At 41.6% G+C, this 15,744-nt stretch overlaps 4 non-coding genes across 4 annotated transcripts; 2 read left to right on the top strand and 2 right to left on the bottom strand.

Moving 5' to 3' along the window:
- Positions 1-5,132: 5,132 nt before the first annotated feature.
- On the top strand, positions 5,133-5,205 carry TRNAA-AGC (transfer RNA alanine (anticodon AGC)). Its single transcript has one exon. It is a non-coding gene; the product is annotated as a tRNA-Ala (tRNA).
- Positions 5,206-11,762: 6,557 nt separating this feature from the next.
- On the top strand, positions 11,763-11,835 carry TRNAM-CAU (transfer RNA methionine (anticodon CAU)). Its single transcript has one exon. It is a non-coding gene; the product is annotated as a tRNA-Met (tRNA).
- Positions 11,836-13,032: 1,197 nt separating this feature from the next.
- On the bottom strand, positions 13,033-13,105 carry TRNAA-AGC (transfer RNA alanine (anticodon AGC)). Its single transcript has one exon. It is a non-coding gene; the product is annotated as a tRNA-Ala (tRNA).
- A 441-nt stretch (positions 13,106-13,546) lies between these two features.
- Positions 13,547-13,619, bottom strand: TRNAV-AAC (transfer RNA valine (anticodon AAC)). The gene has a single exon. It is a non-coding gene; the product is annotated as a tRNA-Val (tRNA).
- Positions 13,620-15,744: the final 2,125 nt, after the last annotated feature.

Below are 15,744 nucleotides of genomic sequence, written 5' to 3'. Positions count from 1 at the left end.
CTTGCTGTCCAAGGGAAGCTCATGAATTTACTCCCACACCACAGTTCAAGAGCATCAATTCTTTGGTGCTCAGCTTTCTTATAGTCCAGGTTTCACATCCATACATGACTCCTGGAAAAACCATAGTTTTGACTAGACGGACCTTTGTTGGCAAAGTAATGTCTCTGCTTTTTAATATGCTGTCTAGGTTGGTCATAACTTTTCTTCCAAGGAGCAAGCCTTTTTTAATTCCATGGTTGCACTCACCATCTGCAGTGATTTTGGAGCCCCCCAAAATAAAGCCCCCCCAAAATGAACACTGTTTGCACTGATTTCCCATCTATTTACAATGAAGTGATGGGACCAGATACCATGATCTTAGTTTTCTGAATGTTGACTTTTAAGCCAACTTTTTCACTCTCCTCTTTCACCCTCATCAAGAAGCTCTTTAGTTCTTCACTTTCTGCCATAAAGGTGGTGTCATCTGCATATCTGAGGTTATTGATATTTCTCCTGGCACTGTTGATTCCAGCTTGGGCTTCATTCGGTCCAGCATTTCTCATGATGTACTCTGTATATAAGTTAAATAAGCAGGGTGACAATATACAGCCTTGAGATGCTCTTTTTCTTATTTGGAACCAGTCTGTTGTTCCACGTCCACTTCTCACTGTTGCTTCTTGAACTTCATACAGATTCAGGAGGCGGGTCAGGTGGTCTGGTATTTCCATCTCTTTAAGAATTTTCCACAGTTTGTTGTGATCCACACAAAGACTTTGGCATAGTCAATAAAGCAGAAGTAGATGTTTTTCTGGAACTCTTGCTTTTTCGATGCTCCAACAGATGTTGGCCATTTGTTGCTAGAGCGACTTTGAGGAGGCCAAGGGCAAATGAGAAGCCACAGCAAGACAGTAGGAGGGGCAAAATTGTGTTTAGAATCAAACCCCATACCCTCCAGAGACACTGAGAGGGCTCAAACATACCATAACACTCATACATTCAACTAATTATGTTCCTAATTCTGGAATTCTTCCCCAGAGGAGCTGCAGCTTAGTTTTATGTTTGTTTATAATGAAAATTTCTAAGTAAGGCCCAAATATTCTATACAGAGCTTTTTAATATTTGAAATCATTTTTAATAACTTCAGAGTATGTGATATATTCCAGACATTGTTCTCATTTTACATGTATTATCTCGTTATTGTGTTGAGTCACTAAATCACGTCCAGCTCTCTTGCTATCCCCATGGACTGTAGCCCGCCAGGCTCCTCTGTCCGTGGAATTTCCCAGGCAAGAATACTGGAGTGGGTTGCCATTTACTTCTCCAGGGGATCCTGCTGCACCCAGGGATGGAACCCATGTTTCTTGCATTGTAGGCAGATTCTTTACCACTGAGCCACCAGTACCTCCTATTATCTCTTTAACTTGTAACAAAAATTCTACAAGATGTTTGTTATTATTTTTCTTTTAGGAGGAAACTGGTGCAGGAAGAAATTGAGTAACTTGTCCAGGATCACACACTTAGTAACTAGTGAAGCTGAATTATGAATAGTCATACCAGAGCCTGTGCTTGCCAGGATTGTGTATATGGCTACATCAATAGTAGTGACTGTGTTGTGGTAAGATATTGAATTCTGTTCTCTGCATTGTATATAGGAAGGTCTCAGTGAGTGTTGACTTGAACTCTGTAGCTTTTTCTTTAAAGATACAAAGGTGCTCATTTTATTCATTGTTTCATTTACTCAACAGATGTTTATGGAACACTTCCAATTCACCAGACAGCAGGCTGAATGTTAGGAATTTAAAGGTAGGAAAGACTCAGTTCCATTGCTCTGAGGCTTCACAGCACCAGGTGTCACATGGTGTGACAAAGGTAGAAGTTACATAAAGTAGTGTGGGAACAGGGAGAAGTGCACTTATTTGAGAAAGGGTCAGAAATGACTCTGTACAACGTGGGACTTGAGGTGAAGCTTGAAGATTAGAAGGAAGGAGTTGAAGATGGGGCTGGAATGGAGGATGGGAAATAGGTCAGAGATTTTCTAATGTGATTTCGAATCATGAATTTTATCTTGTAGGAAATGGGAACCCATTCATAGAATAGTTCAGTTATTCCCAAACTTAAAATCTTTAAAAATATGATTTTGTTTTAGTTTTAAATACAGAGAGTAGCAAAACAGGAAGCCTGGAAACCAAGATAAAGAATAAGAAGGAGCAGCCAGCAAATTAGGAAAATGAACAAAAATAGGTCATGACAATCAAGGGAAAATTTCAATTAAAAGGTTGTTGAGAACAGTGTCAAATATTATGAAAGATACTGGATGAGATAGCACCAAAGATTATTGGATAAGGTTTACATGATAATTACGATCTTCTAGGTGCTGTTTTAAGCACTTTATAGTATTAGTTCACTTAATCATCCAACAACCCTAAGTGTTTAAGTCCTCACAATTAGCCCCTGTTATAAATGAGGAAGATGAGGTACAAAACTTGGGCAAAATCATGCAATTGATAAGAAGCAGAATGGGATTTAAATTCTGGGGGATCTGGCTTCTAAGTCTGTGCTTGTTACCACTACTCTATTCTTTCTCTCTAAAACGGCTCTGTGGAGTTTAGGAAAAAAGAGATTTTCATCTTTAGTAAGGGCAGCTTCTGTGGAGTGTGGTGGAAAGGGAAGTAGGGAATATAGGCAGTGTCATCATCTTCTGAAGCATCTTTCAGAAGCTTCACTATGAAGATGAACAAAGACCATCTCTAGCAAAGAACACAGGACTTAAACATTGGGCAGGGCCTGAGGCTGCAGGGTGCAGGAGATTTTAATATGTTGTTAAAGGAAAAAAGTCAATAGAGAGGTTGAGGTTCCAGGAAAGGGGTATTTGATGTAGAGAGGCCACTTAGGAGACAGGAGAGGCTGGCAACTGCAGTACAAAGAGAAATTAGCCTTGAACAGAAGATATCAAAGATCAAAGCAGAGAAATGTATCTGTATTACTTTGGTCTTGTTCAGAAATGATTAAATCCAAATTAAAAACCAGTAACCTGATGCTGGGAGGGATTGGGGCAGGAGGAGAAGGGGATGACAGAGGATGAGATGGCTGGATGGCATCACCGACTCTTGGGCATGGGTTTGAGTAAACTCCGGGAGCTTGTGATGGACAGGGAGGCCTGGTGTGCTGCGATTCATGGGGTCGCAAAGAGTCGGACACGACTGAGTGACTGAACTGAACCTGATCTGCCTCCTGAGAAATCTGTTTGCAGGTCAAGAAGCAACAGTGAGAACTGGACATGGAACAACAGATTGGTTCCAAATAAGAAAAAGAGTACCTCAAGGCTGTATATTGTCACCCTGCTTACTTAACTTATATGCAGAGTACGTCATGAGAAATGCTGGACCGAATGAAGCCCAAGCTGGAATCAACAGTGCCAGGAGAAATGTCAATAATCTCAGATATGCAGATGACACCACCCTTATGGCAGAAAGTGAATAAGAAGTAAAAAGCCTCTTGATGAAAGTGAAAGAGGAGAGTGAAAGTTGGCTTAAAAGTCAACATTCAGAAAACTAAGATCATGGCATCCAGTCCCATCACTTCATGGCAAACAGATGGGGAAACAGTGGAAATAGTGAGAGACTTTATTTTGGGGGGCTCCAAAATCATTGCAGATGGTGACTGCAGCATGAAATTAAAAGATGCTTGCTCCTTGGAAGAAAAGTTATGACCAACTTAGACAGCATATTAAAAAGCAGAGGCATTACTTTGCCAACAAAGGTCCGTCTAGTGAAAACTATGGTTTTTCCAGTAGTCATGTATGGATGTGAGAGTTGGACTATAAAGAAAGCTGAGTGCCGAAGAATTGATGCTTTTGAACTTTGGTGTTGGAGAAGACTCTCGAGAGTCCCTTGGACAGCAAGGAGATCCAACCAATCAATCCTAAAGGAAATCAGTCCTGAATATTCCTTTGAAGGACTGATGCTGAAGCTGAAGCTCCAATACTTTGGCCACCTGATGTGAAGAACTGACACATTGGAAAAGACCCTGATGCTGGGAAAGATTGAAGGTAAGAGGGGAAGGGGACAACAGGGGATGAGATGGTTGGATGGCATCACTGACTCGATGGACATGAGTTTGAGCAAGCTCCCGGAGTTGGTGACGGACAGGGAAGCCCGGTGTGCTGCAGTCCATGGGGTCGCAAAGAGTTGGACACGACTGAGCAACTGAACTGACTGACTGACTGAACTACTATATTTTTAGAAAATAAATCACCATGTTTATGCTTCAACAATGTCAATAGGATAGCATTGCTATTCTTCACCTCCTGATTTCCTAGGGTATCTCAGCTTTTTCCACTGAAGTATAACCAAACAAGAGGAGAATGAATAAATGCCTCAGAATGGCTTCTCACAGTTGTAAAATTCCTTTGGGTGTCTCATTTATCATTAAAATTTATGCAGTTTGCAGTCTACCCTGTGATCTATTTGGGCACTGGAAATAGGAATTTTTTTTTTTTTAAATTGGTTCCTATCATTAATAAACCATAGTTGAAAATGAAATAGATATTTGCTTAGTTCATGAAAAATCTGTGAGACAAATTACTAATTTCCTCCCCCACATTCATGGTACTAACACCAGTCAGTGGTGACTTTTCTTTTCCACTTTACAAAAACTTAAGCTCAGGTGTCTTACAATACCCACTGTCTGTCAGTCAGTCAGGATGGATTTTGCTTTGCTATCCCTGTGCATGAGATAGTCAGTTCATTCGCTCAGTCATGTCTGACTCTTTGCGACCCCATGGACTGCAGCACACCAGGCTTCCCTGTCCATCACCAACTCCTGGAGCTTGCTCAAACTCATGTCCATCGAGTCAGTGGTGCCATCCAGCCATCTCATCCTCTGTCATCCCCTTCTCCTCCCACCTTCAATCTTTCCCAGCATCAGTGACTTTTCCAAGGAGTCAGTTCTTCACATCAGATGGCCAAAGTATTGGAGCTTCAGCTTCAGCCTCAGTCCTTCCAATGAATATTCAGGACTGGTTTCCTTTAGGATTGACTGGTTTGATCTGCTTAAGGACCTTGAAATTTTCTGAAGTTCAGGCTGCTCAGAAGAGTAAATAAAGTGGGAATGGTACTCTGAAAAGCTAGAGGAAAAAATGTAAGTGTGAAGGTGGGGAATTAGCTCAAGTGGTAGAGCGCTCGCTTAGCATGTGAGAGGTAGTGGGATCGATGCCCACATTCTCCAGTTTTGGCTCCTTCAACTAAGGAGCTCCAGCTGACAACCACAAATCTTGCAACCTATACAAAGAAATGAGAAAAGTAGACACACATTGCACTCTCCTCACGGCAAGGAGAAGACTGGTCCTACTGCCCTTTTGGGATGTGTATCTACTCAGTTCAGTCGCTCAGTCGTGTCCGACTCTTTGTGACCCCATGGACTGCAGCACGCCAGGCTTCCCCGTCCACCACCAACTCCAGGAGCTTGCTCAAACTCATGTCCATTGAGTCGGTGATGTCGTCCAACCGACTCATCCTCTGTCATCCCCTTCTCCTGCCTTCAATCTTTCCCAGCATCAGGGTCTTTTCTAATGCATCAGCTCTTCGCATCAGATGTCCAAAGTATTGGAGCTTCAGCTTCAGCCTCAGTCCTTCCAATGAATATTCAGGACTGATTTCCTTTAGGATTGATGACAAATTTAACTCAATAGGATATGAGCTAGAAAAAAATATCTGTACAAAGTTCTACAAGAATGTTGAAGGAAGTGGGTTATTCTGTCTAAAGGGATCAGAAGAGACTTGACAAAAAGGGATAGCAGTCTATGGCTGTTAGGATTGCTTTGTTCCACAAAATATTCGGGAAGCCAAGTTTCTTCCAGTTCGCTGTCCACTATTCCTTCTGCAGGCTGAGGAATAATATCTTTAGGTTAATAAAAAGCTTTTGTGCTCTCATTGATGTTTGTTGATGTGTTTAAGACAAAAGAAGCCTTCAAAATAAATATAGAAGAAACTTTGGAAGCGAGGATAAGAGAAAACGAAGAAAAATCAAGTAAAACATAGTACAGAAGTATTAATAATTTGTGGCTCAATAGATTGTTTTGTAAATTAATACATGGTTCTTCTTTTGGAGGACAATTACATATTAGCTCAACATTAGCCTACTCAACAATCTAGGTACACAACTGAGATACAGTTTCAATTTACTCATTCAGTTAGGCATAAGTGTGAGCATACATGTGGGCTAAGTCACTTCAGTTGTGTTTTACTCTTTGCGACCCCATGGAGTGCAGCATGCCAGGCTTCCCCGTCCACCACCAACTCCAGGAGCTTACTCAAACTCATGTCCATTGAGTCGGTGATGTCGTCCAACCGACTCATCCTCTGTCATCCCCTTCTCCTGCCTTCAATCTTTCCCAGCATCAGGGTCTTTTCTAATGCATCAGCTCTTCGCATCAGATGTCCAAAGTATTGGAGCTTCAGCTTCAGCCTCAGTCCTTCCAATGAATATTCAGGACTGATTTCCTTTAGGATTGATGACAAATTTAACTCAATAGGATATGAGCTAGAAAAAAATATCTGTACAAAGTTCTACAAGAATGTTGAAGGAAGTGGGTTATTCTGTCTAAAGGGATCAGAAGAGACTTGACAAAAAGGGATAGCAGTCTATGGCTGTTAGGATTGCTTTGTTCCACAAAATATTCGGGAAGCCAAGTTTCTTCCAGTTCGCTGTCCACTATTCCTTCTGCAGGCTGAGGAATAATATCTTTAGGTTAATAAAAAGCTTTTGTGCTCTCGTTGATGTTTGTTGATGTGTTTAAGACAAAAGAAGCCTTCAAAATAAATATAGAAGAAACTTTGGAAGCGAGGATAAGAGAAAACGAAGAAAAATCAAGTAAAACATAGTACAGAAGTATTAATAATTTGTGGCTCAATAGATTGTTTTGTAAATTAATACATGGTTCTTCTTTTGGAGGACAATTACATATTAGCTCAACATTAGCCTACTCAACAATCTAGGTACACAACTGAGATGCAGTTTCAATTTACTCATTCAGTTAGTCATAACGTACATGTACATAACGTACATAGCGTACATGTGGGCTAAGTCACTTCAGTTGTGTTTTACTCTGTGACGCCATGGACTGTGTCCCGCCAGGCTCCTCTCTCCATGGAATTCTCCAGGCAAGAATACTGGAGTGGGTAATCATTCCATCCTCCAAGGGATCTTCCACACCCAGGGATCAAAACCACGTCTCCTGCATTGGTAGGTGGATTATTTACCATGGAGGCACCTGGGAAGCCCCTCAGTAAATATATATCAGACACTAACTGGGAGGCTATACATGTAAAGGTCATCATACCCCGAAGTTGCTTTGAATGAAAGAAATGGCAGTTTCAAGACAGATATGACTATAGACTCCTTTGTATTCCCCGAAAGAGGTGTGAATCAGTTCTTTATGGTCCCTGTAACAAAGCCACTGGGCTGAAGAATTCACCTGCCAATGCAGGAGACAGGGGTTTGATCCCTGGGTGCAGAAGATCCCCTGGAGAAGGAAATGGCAACCCACTCCAGTGTTCTTGCCTGAAAAAATCCCATAGACAGAGGAGCCTGGTGGGCTACAGTCCATGGGGTCGCAAAAGAAATGGACATGACTTAGTGACTAAATGACAACAATAAACAAATTACCACATACTTTGCCAACAAAGGTCCATCTAGCAAAGCTATGGTTTTTCCAGTAGTCATGTATGGATGTGAGAGTTGGACTATAAAGAAAGTTGAGTGCCGAAGAATTGATGCTTTTGAACTTTGGTGTTGGAGAAGACTCTTGAGAGTCCCTTGGACTGCAAGGAGATCCAACCAGTCAATCCTAAAGGAAATCAGTCCTGAATATTCATTGGAAGGACTGATGCTGAAGCCGAAACTCCAATACTTTGGCCACCTAATGTGAGGAACTGACTCATTGGAAAAGACCCTGATTCTGGGAAAGATTGAAGGTGGGAGGAGAAGGGGATGACAGAGGATGAGATGGTTGGATGGCATCACTGACTCGATGGACATGAGTTTGAGCAAGCTCTGGGAGTTGGTGATGGACAGGGAAGCCTGGCGTGCTGCAGTCCATGGGGTCGCAAAGAGTTGGACACAACTGAATGACTAAACTGAACTGAACTAGTGGATTAAACAATACAAATTTATTGTTTTTCAGTTCTGTAGTTCAGAAGTCTAATTCAGGGCACACTGGGTTAAAATCAAGGTGTTGACACTGCTGTGTTCCTTTCTGAAGAATTTGCTTCCTGCAGCTCTTGGCTCATAGACTTCTTCCTCCATCTCCAAAGCCTGCAATGAAGGAACATTTTCTTCGCATGTCACATCTCTCTAAGTCTTATGTCATTGCATAACTAAGACTATAGCTGGAAACCTTCTCTACTCTTAAGAACTCATAGGATTATATTGGGCTCACCAGTGTATTTCCTTATCTCAAGTTTGTAACCTTGATCACATCCACAAAGTCCTTTTTGCCATTAAGGCAATAAATTCACAGGTTGACTGTACTGATCACTGATGTCAGGGGAGGACTCTGACTGCTTGGAGGGAAACAAAGATCATCATTATTGCCAATCACCAGAAATAGAAGTCCAGTCTGCTCACTGCACCCTGGTATCAGAGTCACCACGGAAAATGCAACAACACAATCAAGCACAGGACAGAATAAAACTTTACTTCCATAGAGAAGACAGAGAAAGGTCAGCTCCCCATGTCTAGCAGGTCCACACAGCAGCTATGCATACCCCTCTCATGCCACAGTAGGGCCACAACCCCTTCCCTGGGGAGTCTGAAATGCTGGAAGCTGTAAGCAGGCCTGAGGGTCATTGATGAACACGTAAGCTTAACAAAAGAATACATATTAACTATGAAACAGGGAAATAGATTCTCACATAGGGCTATAAGCCCGACATAGGCTATGTGGGCTGTTTATCACTTGGTCAGGATGTGTTTCAGGCAGAAGGCCCATTCTTATCTGACCAAATAGGGACTAAAAGACTGCACAGGAGACTGCCTTTCTCATCGCCCCTCCATTCTACTGAAACAATAGATAAAGCATGTCCAATCTGGTAGGACCCTTGTTGTTGTTTAGACTCAAAGTGTTGCCCAACTCCTTTGTGACCCCATGGACTATAGCCCACCAGGCTCCTATGTCCATGGGATTTTCCAGGCAAGAATACTACAGTGAGTAGCCATTTCCTTATACAGAAGATCTTCTCGACCCAGAGACTGAATCTGCGTCTCCTGCATTGGCAGGCAGGTTCTTTGCTTGAGCCACTAGGGAAGCCAGGTAGGAACCTAGTCTACCTCAAGTTTGGAAGGTAGTCTACCTCATAAGTTGGGTCCAGTGGGTTCCCTGAACAATCTGGCAGTTCACTGGCAGAGACTTTATGTCGTTTTGAGAGAGCATACTACCAGAATCACCAAGAGAAATAGACACAGGATTATGGCCAGTCCCCCCTGGAGCCTGTTCCTCAACTATGAACCCCAACTGCCAGGGCTGAGGCAGCTAAAGAGGCCAAAGAATGACATGGCCTTTAGGTATGACATCTAAAGCTCAAGCCAAAATAGCAAAAGTAAACCATACAGAATTCGAACCTGCCACTTCACACAACCATAAGAATATTCAATGAAATAAATGTCTATATGTGGGGAAAAAAGAGCTAGGACAAGGTTGAAGATAAGGTTCATTTCCTACGTGAGGCCACTCCTTCAGATTTGGAAAGCTCTGTTTTATCTAGAACATAGAAAAAACACAGAAGAATAAAATGAGGAAACAGGGAATATGTTCTAAAGGAGAAAACAAGATAAAACCTCTGGGGGTGGAGGGTTGTAACAGTAAGATGGAGATAAGTAATTTACTTGATAAATAGTTTAAAGCAATGGGTCGTAAAAATGATCACCAAACTTGGGCGAATGGATGAGCACAATGAAAACCTCAACAAAGAGATAGAAAATATAAGAAAGTACCAAACAGAAGTCACAGAGCTGAAGAAAACAAATTTGAAGTGAAAAACTCACTAGAGGCTTCCATAGCGGCTTCTTTTCCTGGAGCGGATAGTCTCTTGCTCCCTCTTGTGTCTATCGATGGTATTGCAGGCTCTGTGGTGCGGCCTCAGGCTGTCAAACTCTCCTTTGTTCTCAGGGTCCCCCAAGCATCCAAAGTCTGAGAGTTTGGTATGAGCGCTTCTAGTCAAGTGAGAAAGAAGCCAGTCCCTTGGGCAGACTCCCCCCAATCCCTGAACACCCAGAATGTTTAGCATATGTTACATTCTTCCCTTTCCGTCCGAAGAGAGAAGCAATAAATTGGTCATTTTCTTCTGATCTCGCTGAGTTTTGTCAACTTGGAGGAAAATCTGCAGTGGGTAGAATGCCATAGTTTTATTTATCCATTTCAATGCAGCTGTTCCTGGCTCTGCACTACTTGGGGGTACTGCGACTTCCTAACTGGTTTCTGCAGAGCTCATAAAAGCTTTTTGGACCATATACTGATGCTAAATTGGTGTCTCTGTCAGGGCTGTGGCTTTCTATTTTGCCATCTTGCTGATGGTCATCCCTTCTCAGCAGTATAAGTTAAAGCTCTAGAATTTATACATATTCATTTTAGGAGGCTGCCTCTGATGATAATAAAATATGGCGAGGTTTTGTTACTATCTTCTATATGGATTTAATTCTAAGCAATAAGTTAAAGTTCTATTTAATATTCAAACATTTTCAACACTTGGCTATACCTCCATCAGTTTCTTTCTACTGATTATCAGGGATGGTCATCTGACTGAACACTGGCTTGTTTAGTGACAATTGTGATAATTTCTATCTACAGGAGAGGAGGTTGGGTAGGGGACCCATGATTTAAAAAATGAATGCATAAATACATGAGAATTTTTTACCTATAAATTCAAGATTTATAGAAAAGATTCAGGAAGTCCTAATCACCAAAAGCTGGGACTATAAAAAGAAATCCATAGCCAGTTACATCACAGTGAAACTGTAAAAGAAGAGGAGAAAAAGGAGAGGAAGAAGAGGGGCAAGAGTACCAAAATGACACTAATGACTAGCAACAATTCTCAAAAAATAGAAAAGAGATTGCCTGTAAACGTGACACTGTTAGCTAGAAAATAGCTAAGGTTATTTTCAAATTGAAGAAATAAAATAACTCTTCAACTAAAACTACACTTAGTGACTCTATTTTTGAAGAATGATAGTGATATAAAGATAGCATGAGACAAAAGAAAATTTGAGAGTTTATCTCACAGAGACCCTCAATAAAGGAAATCTCAAGAATATACTATAAAAGGAAGGAAATTTTCATAGAAATATTTCTCAGTAAATATTTTCAGAGACATTGCTCTAGACTTTTTGGACAAATCAGTAAACAAAAAATACAAAGAATTTGCATTCTATTAGACTTACAGTGCAAATCATGGTGAGAAAATGCATAGACAAAAACATAGGTAAATCCAAACACACATTAACTTTTTGAAAAATAATCCCAAGTTGTACTTTGGAAAATATGGTAGAACTAAAGTACTGAGCAAAAAAAATTACATACATGTTTCAAGGTGTGAAAATTTTTCTGTACATTCACCCAACTACTATTTGGTGAGAGTTCATTATTTCAGAGAGAAGACTCTGGATGGTGAAAATGTTAACTCTGAGGAACCAATGATCCAGATGAACAGAAAACAAGAGCAGCACCAGCCAGAGGGTAAGCACTGACTTAGACAGTTTCTTTATAGCCTAGCCAAAAGCTTGCTTTCAGCGCCTTCTTAGCGCAGTGGGCAGCGCGTCAGTCTCATAATCTGAAGGTCCTGAGTTCGAGCCTCAGAGAGGGCATGACTTTTTTCTTTCTTTTGCTTTTCCTTAGGCGCGTTCATTTTCCTTGAGTCTGCTTTTGCATTCATTTGTCTCTGGGATGCAGTTTGCTCTGCTGTGAAGTATCAAGGCGTGAGATTGTGTCAGAGTTTTCTCACGATAACCGTTCCGGGTCCCCATTTAGACGAGCACTCCCGCAATGGCTGTTTCTCCGGAAGTTCTAGAGATGCTCCGCCTTGACGGCAGTGACACTTAAGTCTTCAGATTAGTCCCGAAAAACCAAGGAGGGCATAAAACTTCTAGTGCTGAAAAAACCACGAGCTGAAAATAGACTGTCGCGGCGAATTGTACTCCACTAACTTCACTCACTGGTGCCTGCCGGGTCCATGCCCGCATTCTCCGCCTGCGCGTCTCCTTGAGCCCTTGGTCGGTAACCGCAACTTCCCAGTTGACTACAGCTCAATACAGATGTAGAACACATTGACTTTTGGAGGGGCAGGGAGAGTCTTTAACTTTTTTTTTTTTATGAGCCCGAAGAAGACAGAGAAATATTTGGACATTGAAATATTGGACGTGTGATAAATCGGATCTTTCTGATTCCCCACCACCCCTTGTATGGTTTCACACATGTCAGAGCTGGAGATATCTTAACTGACAAGCCAACTTTGTAGCCAGTGGAGGAAAATAGTGGAAGAGAGATGAGGGGTCTCGAGCAGGCCGACATGCTCAAAGAGGAAGAAAGTCTGTGGGAGGCTGAGCTGGTCATTTTCCGTCTTAGCAACTCGAGGTTGGTTGTTCAGGATCAGAGCCACTCATTCACCCCTCGCGGGTGCACCCGGAAGTTAACTAATAACTTCACGTATTTGCTTCCTATAGGGTCTTTCCCGAGATTTTTGGTTACTTGAGGCACTCGGTTTCAGCCCCTGACCAGAAAGCTGAGGCTTTATTGACCCTGCCCTGCCCTGCGCTTCTCCGGATTGGGCCGCCTTGCGGCCAAGTGCATGAAGAAACGGAGGGAAAAAAGAGGAATTGGGCATATCCCTTGAGATGACCCACCTATTCTGTAGCAGAACACAAGCCATACGTTGGCAGTAGATGTACGAACCAGTAGAGCCATCGCTATCTTGTCCTTTCCCTAAGAAGAGTCTAAAGTGTCTAATTTCTAGATATTTCTTTCTGGAGATTGGAAGATTGGAGCGCCTCTGTTGAGAGTAAAACTGGAAGATGTGGGCATCGATCCCACTACCTCTCGCATGCTAAGCGAGCGCTCTACCATTTGAGCTAATCCCCCACCATGAAGCCTTCTGTTTCGCCTCTCCCCCGACCCTCCAGTTTATCAACATACCCTCTCCATTATTCCTTCTTTTGGGTGGTCCAAACTCCAAGAAATGTCAAGCCCATTAATGAGAATTAGAATTTGGGCTAAGGGCACACCGTCTCAGAGATGCCCCGAGGGAAGAGCGCAATTGGTACCTATTTCACTGCCAGGAAAGGAGAAAGTAACCATAGGATGTTTGGCACTCCAAAGGTTCCCGTTTCAGATTTTCTGGGACAGAAGAGGAGGAGTCATCCAGAACAGTCAGCTAATGCGACGAGACTATCTCAGGATGATTATCTGTTTCTTAAAAATAGGGCCCAAACAACAAAAAGAAGTGGGTTGATAACTCGTTCCTTTTAGGGGAGGCGGTGAGCTGATGTTTTCCTGGATGACTGAAAGTAAAAGAATAGCTATTGTTTCCGCCCGGTTTCGAACCGGGGACCTCTCGCGTGTTAGGCGAGCGTGATGACCACTACACTACGGAAACCCACATCATACCCCATTTTTGAGATAAAAGTTTCACATCTACATCATATGAGAAAATAACCAAAACAAACAAACAAAAAAACCCTGTTACAAATAAGACCTATCAAAAATAAGAAGTGAGATCCTATGAAAGACCAAAAAAAAAACAAAAAACGGACATTGAGGTGTGAGGATAAACAATCAACAAGGTGGAAGGAACAGTCAAGATGGTAGGAATTCCTATGTTCAGAAATATACCTGTGTAGTTGGAGTGGAGTGTGCTAATGTGTGTGTGTGTGTGTGTGTGTGTGTGTGTAAAATAGACATGGAGAGAAACAGTGATTGAAAAAGCCTAGACACGTGAAGGTACATTGGGGAAAAAATTGGGGAGGCTTAAGAACCTTTGAAAAACATGCAGGCATATATGGCTTTAAAATCAAAATATTTTTTGAAACTTTTTTTATTTTGAATGCCAAATAGGTAGGAAATGGAGAAAATAGAATTAGAAAGAAAAAGAAGTTGTAATATCTTAAAGGATTAAGGTTTATTCTTTAAGCTCTGAGATTAATAATAGCAAGAGTCCTTCTGTACCTGTGGCCTAGTACACTAGCTGGCTCGGAATACATCCTTCATAAACACAGAATGGACAAAGGCATAGGTTCATGAGAAGAAAGAGAAAGATTCTGGAGAGCTGTGCGGGAAGGATCTACAGTATTTAAGCACATATCAAGATATTGGGTGTAGAGATTTGAAGGAGAAGAAAAGAGTCAAAGGCATGTAGAATACTTGAATCTGGGTGGTAAACACAAGTGATTGTGAATTAATATCTGATGCATGGAAGATTAAATCCTCTCATTTATAATAATAGTGAATTAATAAATGAATTGTTCTGGAGGAAAAGACTAAGTGCAGGGTTAAAGGAAAAGGCTACATTTTAGTATAGAAAAGAAAAATCAGCTTTGCCCTTCTGGTTTTGCTCTGGAGAGCCACGCGAACTGAAAAAAAAATGGTTCAACTATTCTAAGCTTCAATTTTCTCTGTAAAATGGGAATAATGATATTTGGATGAACTGCAAAGCTAAATCAAATAACTTGCATAAGATTAATAAACATGAGTTTTTGCATTCCTCTTCATTCTTTTGTATTCGGTATTCCAAGTCCCCAGTGGTGGTCATTCATCTCTCAAAGGGTCAGAGAGGCAGCAAATAGAAAGAGGTAACTATTATGGTGCTTTCTGCAGCCTGAAGGTGCCTCCCTTCCTTGAACCCTTAAGGGGAAGCAACAGCAAGGTCAAATCTGCAGGAAGGAAGCTCTGGACAAGCTAACCTTCAGAAATCCAACTCTGAGTATCATTTTGGTAACGTGTATAAGAAGTAAAACAGAGTATCATTTCTCTTTCACATTTTAAAGGAAAATCAACTGGGCAAAGTTGGAATCCCACAATCCATAATCATATATGTCACCATATTGTCTCTGGTCCCCAAAGAATAAAGTGGTTTCAAGATATTTGATTATCCTGAAAAGGCTACTACACCATCTTCACTGTCAGCAGGCCAGAAGTGACCCCTGTCTCTGCTTTCTCCCTCCAGCCTCCAAGCTCACAATGCCAGAGATAAAGTGCAAGAACCCTCACAAACCACATTAGTTAAATCTTCAAGCTCCCTGCATCCTGCCACTCTAAAAGACATGAAAGATGGAGGGATGTAGCTCCACAAGGAAGGAAATTTGGAGATTTTATTCACTCTTGATTCACTGCACCCAGAATAGTGGTGTAAACAAGAATTATTTGTTTCATGATTAAAAGAATAAATGATTTTACATCTTCCATTCCTTAATTGCCATTGAGCGTCCTTTAGAGCACCAATGTGAAAGAGCAGTCTTCTATCAGATGGAGAGGACACAAAAATATCATATTTTGTGATGTGGTCTACATTACTTCATCTATGATTTTACTGAAGTTACTGGGGAGTGCAATAGACTTGAAATCTAGTATTACACTCCTGAGCAAATAATGGATCCTTTATCAAATGCTTATCTGGCAGGATTTGATCATTTTACTTTGTTGTTCAGTCCCTCAATTGTGTCTGACGCTTTGCGACGCCATGAATTGCAGCACCCCAGGCTTCCCTGTACCTCACTAACTCCCAG

This window comes from Dama dama, chromosome 7, assembly GCF_033118175.1.
Source record: "Dama dama isolate Ldn47 chromosome 7, ASM3311817v1, whole genome shotgun sequence".
NCBI classification, from domain to species: Eukaryota; Metazoa; Chordata; class Mammalia; order Artiodactyla; family Cervidae; genus Dama; species Dama dama.
This window is presented reverse-complemented; position numbering and strand designations above follow the sequence as displayed.